Here is a 10,574-nt window from a genome sequence, read left to right on the forward strand (position 1 = left end):
TATCCGTGTCCAGGGAGCCCAGGGAAGGAGGTCAGCTCGAACAGAGCCCTCCAGCAGGACAAAGGAAAAAAAGATGCACTGACAGGATGAAGAGGGTCAGGGAACCCCAGATCTTGTGTTAGGCACCAAGGGGCCGTGTGGGGCTCTGTGCTGCAGGCTGCACCCCCGGGCGCCCCGCAAGCTCCCATTGCCCCCGTCTCCTCGCAGCTCCGCACGGGCAGCCCCAGCACCCTGCACATCCCACCCTGCACCTCCCATCCCCTCCTGGCATCCCTGCCCCTGCAGCCCGCACCCCCTATTCCTGCACCCTGCACCTCCTATTCCTCACACTCCCCACCCCGYATCCCTCACCCTGCATCCCCCGTCCCTGCCACCCTCATTCCACCTTGCCCATCCTGCATTCCCTGTTCCCACATCCCCATCCTGCCGGGCAGGTCCTGTGAGCTGTAAGCTCCATTACAAGGAACAGACACAATCCCTGAGGATTTCTCCATTCCTCCCCACCAGATTCCTTCATCTCTTTCTCCCAAAGAGCCACAGACACTCCTCCAGCACATCCCACTCCCACTGCTCTGGGCTGCAGCTCCAGCCCCGGAGCCACAGAACAACACCCGCCATCGCCCCAGCCTGCGAGAGCAGCGTGCTGGGTCTCCTTGCAGGCACTCACTGCTCCGTGCAGGTCCCTGCTGGTCTCCTTGCAGGCACTCACTGCTCTGTGGAGGTCCTCAATGACGCTACTAACATGAATGTACTCGGGAGTCCAGGTGAGGATGCCCAGGTCTACAGGAGCTGTCTCCGAGGACAAGCAGAAGAGCTGCCCTGATATGATGAGCAGGGAGCCAGCCAGGCCGGAGCTCCCCAGGACACTGGCTCCATCGTGGCGCTTTCCTCGGGAGCGGAGCGGCAGCTTTAGTGCTCCGGCATTGCCTCGAGCAGACGCCCCAGTGGTGCCGGGGCAGTCAGGAGGCTGGAACTGCAGGCTACAGGGCCCAGGCCACCTCCACAGGGCCACTGCTCTGGGCTGCGAAGGGCAGAGCTGCCCTTTGATTAACGCCCATTCGCTCTGGCTACAGCAACAGGCCCACAGTTCTCACTCCTCCCCTGCAAGCGAATGCTTGAGTCACACCAAGGACTCACAGGCAACTGCCTTTTGTTCGTCAGGGTCTCCGTCCGGGAATGAAGGCAATTATCACATCCCAGCACCTCTGCTTGTCGCAATAAATCTCTGGCAGAAGAATGGACCCTTTGAGGCTGCTGCTCTGCTCTGCTTAGTCACCGCTGCCAGTTGGGAAGGGCCTGGCGCGCGGTCGGTGGACACTGGGCACTGGGGCTGGCACTGGCGCTGCTGCCCGGGGCCCCTGCATCCTGCCTCCCTCCAAGACAGACTTTAAACCAAAGAGCCTCAGATGAAAAGTGGTTTTCAAATTTACAGCTAGACTTAGGTTTCAGATGGAGCTTGAATTAACATTCTGCATTGGAAAGACCTAGAGCTTCCCATCACACAGGAAACTATTCTTTAGTCCCTTGGTTCAGACTGAATTACCCACGTTTTCCTAGCAGCAATAAAAGTATTCTTCTGGTAACAACCAAAAACGTCTGGCTTGGCATTTCTGGTTGCTACCAGAAAAGTAAATTTAGTGCTGCTAAAGACATGGCATCCAGGCCAGAGTCTCCATTACCCCTCTTTGCTACAGACATATAAATTATCCTTTGTGCACACCCAGGGGATAAAGAAGAGCTTCTTGTGCTAAATTAATGTTGCCCGAGTTTCTAACCTTGCCTAGGCAAGCACTTTAGATTTAAATTTGAAGTGATTTCCATAATCACACTCTGGACTTCAGTAAGGCTTCAAACATGCTCTGGCTGGCATCAAGGAAGGCTCTGGCAACAGGGCCAGAAAGGTTCCCCTTTCCTCTCAGAGGGAAGTGTGCAGATTCCCCAGCTRTGCAAGCAAGTCCGGAAAGCAGGGCCAACATCTGGCCTGCTTGAAGCTTCCCTGAGATTTCTGGGCTCCCTGGAGGATTTCCTGCAGTCACAGGAACGTGTAGGCGCTGAGATCTGATTGCTCCTCACTACGAGGGCAGAGTCAGTGGCCTCATGTCAAAGAACTCACCATCGCATCCACACAGGTCCACACAGAGCAAATATTCAAGCCAGCGAGCTGTCTTCCTAAGGCAGTGACTGCTCCTTCATTCCAGCCTTCATTCCATCCATCTCTAAATAAATTAGAAAGAACAGAGTTCTTAAAGTTGAGAGATGTCCATCCAGTGCAAGGAGACCTTGGCAAGAAGAAAGATGACATTGGGAGTGTAAGGTGGTGAGGTCCCAAAGTACTTTCAATGCCTGTAAATCTCTCTAACAAGCAGCTGAGCAAAGGGCAAATCATGCTGTGCAGTTTGGGTGATGCTGTCACTCCAGGTTAGCTTATTTTTAAATTGGTTGCAATTCCGTTTACATGTAGTCAATTTAAAAAATTAGATGTATTTTAGGAAGCCCTATCCTCACCAGCTAGTAAACTCTCATCCGCCACCCTCAAGGCACATCTTTCACATAACCCTTGGAAGAGCTTCCCAGAAAATGGGCTAGCAACACATTAATGTTTATAAATCAAAAATTTACCAAGTGAGGTAGAAAGCCATGTGTCTAAATAAGATTTATTGAAAAATGGAACAAAGTGATGTGTGTGTCAAAGATCACTAGGTCATGTTGCAAGCCTGTGCTTTGCAGAGTTATCCTCTTAAACAACATTTCCCTAGTCCAGCTGTAGCTGTTATCATACTCCATTCAAAGATTCCTTGGTAGCCTTAATTTTGTGCATATGGATGCTTCTCTTTGCTTCTGCAAGGGATACATCTGTCAGTGTCTGGAAGGAACTGAAAACACACAGCTCTCCAACTTAAAAAGCCATCCTAACTGCCTATTTATTATTTCAGAAAGAAGTGTCTAGGGTGATTTTTCCTCTCTTGATTAATGCTGAATACTTGAAAAGCTGCAGTTGTGTTGCCTATAAGTCAAGAGGTAAAAATCTGAACCTTCAGCTTACTCTATTTCAGGCACTTTGCGGACAACAAAGAGAGCCCAGATGTCTTTCACATGCCAAAATTAAAACTMCCAGCTGCTTCTATGGCCAAAACTTTTCGGCTTTCCAGTCACACTAACAAAGTCTTCCTATCAAATGCCATCCACCCCAGCACAAGGGCAGCCCACAGCTTCCACAAATTAAGACCTGTGGCAGATTTAAGACTGAGGATGCACCACATACCATCGTTGAAGGAAGAGGAGTAACAAGTTTCTGAATGTGTTCTCACACTCAGTGAGAACTCACAACCCTACTTTGGTACCCTCCAGCACCCTCCAGAGGTTGCAGGGCATAAGCAGGAACAGGGGAGCTTGCTATTGCATTAGCCCTGGCCAGCCCACAAGGACTGGCTTCTACTCCTGCAAGTCCTTCAGCTCTCCCAAAAGAAGATTCATCAGTATTCACAAAGCAGTTAGCAAATATTTGGACATCTGTGTTGCAGTGATCCATTCATGATACAACTTCCCCCTTTCCAGCTTACAGGAAGACATCGTGATAGCCCATGCCTACCCCTCGGAGCAAAGTGTTGACACGTGTTATCACCCTCAGACAGGTCACACTGCAGAGGCAGCAGTGTCTGCACAAAGGCAGACAGTTCTTCCCCCACTTCAGGATAGAGGTGCTCTGTTACCTCCTAACTCCCACGCACACGTTACTGAGAAGAGCGGCCCATGGCCAGGCAGCAGCCATGAACTGGCCAAGCTGCACTCACCAYGTGAGCAATTTGTCCTTTGCACCCTGGATCACAGATGCAATTTCACATCCTCAGCGCTGCAGGAGTGACATGAGGTCACATGTTCAAGCTAATGCACCAGGTTTCCAAACAAGCCTTCTTATTCTGCATACTAACGACCTGGGCTAATTTGCATTTATGGCCAGAGCCCCATGYTTGGCAATGTTTTAGATTAGATTTTTTGTCTAGTTCTCTCCAATTCCTCTTCGCTGTTTCAACTCTGTCACTTCAGACTTGGCCACACGGCCTGATGTTACAAGCTTCACATCAAGAGTCTTGCATGTCAGAGACGTGACCCCGGATGCCGAGGGGAGAGGGCTCAAGTTCACAGGCAGGAGAGCACCGCCTCCCCAAGGGCACAGAGCGATCCAAGTGTGTACACGGGTCTCAAGGGTCTCTCCATGCCAGCTCATATCYCTAGACAGCAAAACTGACAGCTCAGCCTGCAGTCCCTTCCTCCTGCAAACTCTCTCCCAGCAGCCTGGGCTGCCTCAGCACACAAGTCACACGTGAGCCGCTTGCAAACACAAAGCTGTTCAGGAGCTAAGGGATCATTACTGCTGAGAATAGTTAGAGATTATCACCAAACACCTGCAGGAAACTAGTTTGTGGCATAGGCACTTGTAAATAATATGCCTGGGAAGATGGAACTGATGGTGAAAAGAGGAGATTTTCCTAATTTACGTCCATGGCCTTCCTGATGCTGAGAAGTGGAAGAATTCTTCTGCTACCAGAAGAGAGTTTGGGAGCTGCTGACCGATTTAGTTGATTCTAATGAAGCTCTTTATAAAGCTTCCCTTCTAGGTTCAGCACTGCTCACAAGCGGCAGCTGAGACTACTCCTGTSGCTGCCTGGCTTTAGCAGCCTGAGTAGTTTGGGAGATTGAAGAAATCAGAGTGCCAAGTACGGAGTATAGCCCAGAGTTAGAAGTAGCTGGGTAAACATCTATTCCTCAGGCCTTCTGCAGATGCTGCCATTCAGTCCCAGTTAAGCAGCACAGAACCTTCAAAGCAGCTTCTTTGTGCAGAACCCCTCTCCGTTTAGTTCCTCTGACGCCCTACTGATAACTACAAGACATCTCAGTGTATAAGAAAGCCTTTCCTCTGTACTCACAGGCTCATATTTCTGAGACCAATGACCATATCCTATTCCAGCACTATTTTGCTGTGGAGTCTTGTTTGCAGAGTTAGCTTTAACCGGAGTTTTATTTTGTTGTTTTGTTTTTTTTCAGATGCCCAACAGTCTCAGCAAGGTTTGTTTCAACAACCTCTTGTGGACCTGCCATGCTTAATCTCACTCTTCCAGGCCCTTCTCATTGTCTGGGATGAAAGCACAACACAGAGGCTCCCCTGCTAATTGCCAGCTTTATGTTTTCCAGTGACAGGTGTATTGTCTGCAGGAACAGACTCAATTGTCTCTCTGCGCAGTAGGGTATCAGCTGCTGATATTAGAAAGCCTTTCAGAGCAGCTTGGGCAAGGCTTGCTATTTAGTGCCATCATTTGTAATAAATCAGAGTAACCTAGAAACTTTTAATAGAAAAAAAATGATATGCTTCTCTTTGAAACACCAAATTTCTCCAAAGCCTTTTTTTTTTTTCACCACAGTTTTCTAATAAAGGGATTTTGCTGGTTTAAGTGGTCACTCACTCTGGATCTACTTTAACCTGCAATCACAACTAGCAAAAACTTGATAAGTATTGTTCCTGCAGCACCTGAAGCTATGGGAATAGTGAACGTGCATGAGCTCACATCCACATTATCAGTCCCTTGGGTCACATCCTGCAGGGATCAGCATATCCCGAGCAACAGGCCTGAAGCAGGGGAGCTTCCTCCCAGGGAGCAGTGACTCTCCATCTACTTCATCAGGTAAAAAGGGAGCTCTGGTGCTCATACAGAATGATGAAAGGCAGCAGCAAAAAGCTCCTGAGAGATAGGACAAATAAGAGCTAAAACAATATTAGACCCAGACTGCATCTGTCTTTCTTGTTTTTCCACATGAAAGGGTGAAGTTTTCCATCCGCGGCTGTTGCGCATCGCCAGAACKCTAGCTAGTATTCCAGTAACATGCAACCAGAAATGCACCAAGCCCTCGAGCAGCTTCCCAAGCTGCTGCTGCGGGAAGCTAGCACTAGAGAAACCATCTCTGCTGGACTTCATTCACAAGAGAAAATCACAAGAGAAAAGGGACTTTCTCCAAAGCACTGGGCATCAGCAGTTCTGCATCCATTACAGGAATACACGTGCTGAGAAATGCCGTTTTGTGTCTGGCTGAGCCTTGGGCTGCCTTGCAATGCTGGAACAGTGTCTCAGTCAGACGGCACAGGCAGCTCCAAGGAAGTCTTCCCTTATCTCTCCTCTCTCCTATTTGCTCCTAATTAATCCAATGTGCAACGTTGACACAGACACGCAACATACAGTGCCTGCAGACCCACACCTGTGTGCAGGTAGTGTTCCCATGCCCTCCAGCTCCTCCCATCTCTTTTGGGTGCAATCTGGGTGATCACTTAGGTTTTCTAGGCCAGAGTCATCTTTGCAGTACTCATCTGCTTTCTGCAAGACAGAGGAAACAACGCAGCACTCCAGTTAGAGACCCACATTTATACTGGGAAGTGACAGTCCGCACGTAAGGCGCTCAAAAGGAGAAGGACCTCAGTTTAGCATCTTGCTCGTTCTTAACCAAGAGACTCCCTTCCCTCTTCCCTGCCCATTCCTGACTTGTTTTAGCCAGTGTGGAATTCTGCGGCCACCTAACCCACTAGAGGGCACTAATTTCTACAGAAACAAGCAGAGCCTGTAAAGTTGGAGACTGTGATCCCTACAAGCAGGCCGGAATAGCAACATGTGCCCCAGGCTGTTTGCCAACAGGCAGCATCGTTCCCTCTTTGATGTAGCTTTGTTAATGTGTAAGTTCAGTGCACCCGACTGCCTGGTCCCCCACCCCGCACTRCTCAGGATTCCCACTGTATTTTTTTCCCCCTCACCTCACTCACATCAAGTGGAATTCCTCTGTGCAAATGAAAGACATTTGTCCTACTATAAGGCAGGTTAAACACCACAGCCTCTATCTGCTGATAGACTGATGATCTGCATTGATTCCAGATCATCAAACACAAACACAGGTTCCAACACCTACTACTGGAAGTTTAGCATGTTTTATTACAACCGTGTATCTGCAGTTAACTCAAATGCACATTCACAGAGCAGAGAGAAACTTCCCACTTCACATTCTCTTTAATGAGATGTTGTAGCATCTCAGAGAGCAGCACAGGGACCTCTTCTTACCTGAAAGTCTCTTCCTGCTCCTCTAACTTGTGTAGCTTTGCCAGCATCTTCTGCCAGAATCTAAATAAAACTGAAAACTTATTCCAATACTACTAGCAGAAGGACTTTGGCAATTATCAACAGAACACTAGAAATCCAGGCACTTCTCCTAAACAGTAGTGACAAGTGATAGACAGTAGCATAACAACTTGAGTATCATAATGCTAGACAAGAGTATAAGATCAGCATTTGAAGTTCTCAAGTTTCTAGTATTCTAAACCATTTAGCTGAGAGCAAGCAAARGCTGCCCCATACACTTCATTTGTCTCATTCCTCCTCCACCCCAGAGGAAGAGCATTCATTTCTTACTTCCATTTCACTGCCAACAACTTTTGCCCATTCAGGAAATTGTTCTTTCACATACGGAAATTCCTGGAAGCTTGCTTCACATTTCGGTGCATCACTTCCTTGCCGGCATCTCCTTTCAGCTCCATTCTCTTCTCTCAGTCACCAAAGTAATGAATTTAAGTCAACCAGTATTTCCTGTAAAGAGTTTAAATATTAAGTACTAACCCTGAAATAAACCTCCTGCTTCCCAAAACTACTGTTGCACAAAGAAGAAAATCCCTGAGAGATCACATTCTGTTCCCACCTGGACAAGCATTTGCTCAGCTTTGTTTTAGCCACAGGTTAACAAAGTTTTAGTCTATCCAGTTCTGATCTTGTCAGAATTGTATTTAAATTCTTCTGACAGATTCTTGGCCCGCAGTTTGTTAGCAGATCGTTGTTGAGGCAAGATGTTTGAAATTAGAGTGGCTTTGAACAGGAGAGACACATGGTGCATTTATTCTCCAGTTCGGTGATTATCTCTCTGCCTGGCTCCAGTCCGAACACAAGTTCACCTTGGGACATTGCAGTAGCTGTTGGCTAGTTTGGGAGCTAGTGAATGTTTGCTGGCATAGGCACCGAACACATTCGTGACCAGGGTTTGAGCACAAACGCAGTTTGTGCTTTCAGCTTCTGGACACTCGCGCTGCCCCTGGCCACCTCTGATTAAAAAAGAAAAGAAAAGAAAACGAAACAAACAAACAAAAAAACCCCACACTGCACGCAGGTTTGGTTGACACAGAGCCCCAGTATATTCCCACACAAATTCTGCAGACAGACATCAAACACATCAGCCGCGCTGTCAGTCTGGACCTCGCGCACCCGAGGTGCAAGGGTAGCTACTGATAACACAGGAAAACATTTCCCTGGTTTCTCTAATTGACTGTCATTTCACATGCAGGTGCCAGGGGTGATTTGTCACCTCTCATTGCAAGYGGTTGTCGGCATCAGTGCTGTGGCCACAAGCTGCTGGGCACCACGCTCCCATCGGCGCTGCGCCGCGCTCCTTGCTGACTTCTTCCTTGCTGGTTCGACCGGCACAGCGCAGAGCGCTCGAGACTTCCTCACTGTGAGCAGCTTTGCAGCGACTGTGGCCATCAGGATTGTCTGGCTGTCCCTTGAAAACCTTAAGCAAACAGGATTAGCTGCCAAGTTCTTCCATCAGGGAAAGCTAGGCAATGGCAACCCYCCACGCACCACTCTATCCCCCATTAATGAAAGATGCTCCTGTCTAGATTGCCTCAAAAGCCTCATCTGCTGAGATTCTACTTTTTAGGACTCTCTTATTCTGTAGTTAAAACATCTCCACTGATTATTTCCCCTTGTCACTCACCCTAAATAAACAGCACATTCGTCCTTAGTGCTGCAGAGCAGGTGCAAGACTTTTAGAGTAAAATTGTACTGAAGATTTTGTTAATTATGCAAGGTCTCTTTCAAGTAAGACTTAAAAATTTAACGTGTCATTTGGTCTTCAGGCACAAAGAAAGCACTGCATACAAAACTGAGAAACCAGGTAGGGTGTAAACGCAGATACCAAAATGCCTGGGATTTTATAAATCGTTTATAAGCTGTAAAGACATAAAACATCTCGAGCGCAGCTCAAATGCACATCTGCTGAGAAAAAAGAAAAGAGCATCTTATATCCCACTAAATAAGTTAAAAAAAAAAAAGGAATTCAAGGTGCTACTTAACTTCTGTCAGATGCCCCATAGGATGATAAATTTGTATTGCAATTTTGTTAAGGTTAAAAATAGACTTCAGGACTGCTTTAGAAAAATAAAAGCCCACTTTCTTCAGGCCTCAGCTCACTTCATCCAGGTTAAGATAAATTCTGAAAAGTTTGTAGTTCGATTTTTCAAACAGCATATTTCAGACAGTGCAAACTTCACCTTACTCACGCTAAATTGCTGAACAGATCGTTTGCTGTCTGTGAACAGACTATGCAAGCACTTCTATATATACTGGCCCAGAACTTTAAAAATTAATTTAACTTGGCATTCTTTTCCCACGTCTTCCTTCTACTAAATAATTTTAGACTTGCCATGCTGTTCAGAGCAGGACCATTGCATTCTGACTCCCAGTCGAGGACAGTGGGTCCCCAGTCACAGGTACCTTAGCAGCCAAGGTAAGRTTTACATTTATGGAAAACACAAACATCTGTGAATATGGCAGACAGCCTAAATCCAGAGGCACAGCTTGCGATACAAAGGGTGTAAAAAAGAAAAGCTATGTGAGACCTTCGGAAAATATCCTGTTCTTAAGACCAGCAGTTGTACCTGTGCAAGTTGGACTGGAAATGAGTATCCTCTGATAGGGCTGACAGAGAGGGGCAGAAGCATCGAGCTGAACCGCAGCCAGGCGCCAGCTGGCAATAGATGGAGCTAGTGGTGCACAAATGTGCTCTGAATAAGGGAAGAAACTTACCTGCACATCTGCAAAAGAGCCAGCCACATACCTGGGAGGATAAGAAAAGACACTATATTACTAGAAGGTAAAACAATAATTGTAGGACATCTGCTTAGTTGTCAAGGACCAAGAGGGAAATAAAGCTGTTGTCCCCTCTAGCTAAAACCTGCTGTTTCTTTTTCCCCAGACTCCCAACCACCAACTGCTCTACAGTTTGTATGCCAATCCAATTTTGACGCCTCTAATTTACCCCAGAGATTGTTTATTTTAACTTTATCAAGTGAAGAGGAAAACAACTGTGTTAGAAATAAAAAAAAAAGAGCATCTGGCAGCAGGATATTCTTTCTCTCGGACAGCTTTGCAGCCTWGCCCGTGTATGAGGAGATGGGATTTTAATTTACCCAAGGGCTGGAAGACAGGGAGAAGAGCGTGCAGGTCACCCCAGAATAAATCTGTTTTCCTAAGGATGATCTTTAGCAATCTGCGGGAAGCCGTGGTCCCAGAATACGGCATTGCGCCTTGATCCAAGMACCAAGCCTCACCTGGCACTCTGACACAGAGCCAAAGATCACGCAGGACCCTCTGGTGTAGCCCATGCCAAATAAAAGCAATCTGTGGAGTTCTCCCAACGTGGCAGTGCACTGCGGGCAGCCCCAGAGCAACGGGGCCTTCTAGAAGCTGACAGATGCCAAGGGCACGCAGCAAAGC

The 10,574-nt window shown here is 47.4% G+C and overlaps 1 long non-coding RNA gene across 1 annotated transcript; it reads right to left on the reverse strand.

The window, feature by feature from the left end:
* Nucleotides 1-1,094: 1,094 nt before the first annotated feature.
* LOC112955944 lies at nucleotides 1,095-7,609 on the reverse strand. The gene is made up of 3 exons (XR_003250962.1): nucleotides 7,498-7,609; nucleotides 2,114-2,216; nucleotides 1,095-1,225 (listed from the first exon to the last, which is right to left on the reverse strand). It is a non-coding gene; the product is annotated as an uncharacterized LOC112955944 (long non-coding RNA).
* Between the last annotated feature and the right edge of the window lie 2,965 nt (nucleotides 7,610-10,574).

Source organism: Nothoprocta perdicaria, unplaced genomic scaffold (assembly GCF_003342845.1).
Source record: "Nothoprocta perdicaria isolate Ctin4 unplaced genomic scaffold, notPer1 scaffold_6, whole genome shotgun sequence".
Classification (NCBI taxonomy): domain Eukaryota; kingdom Metazoa; phylum Chordata; class Aves; order Tinamiformes; family Tinamidae; genus Nothoprocta; species Nothoprocta perdicaria.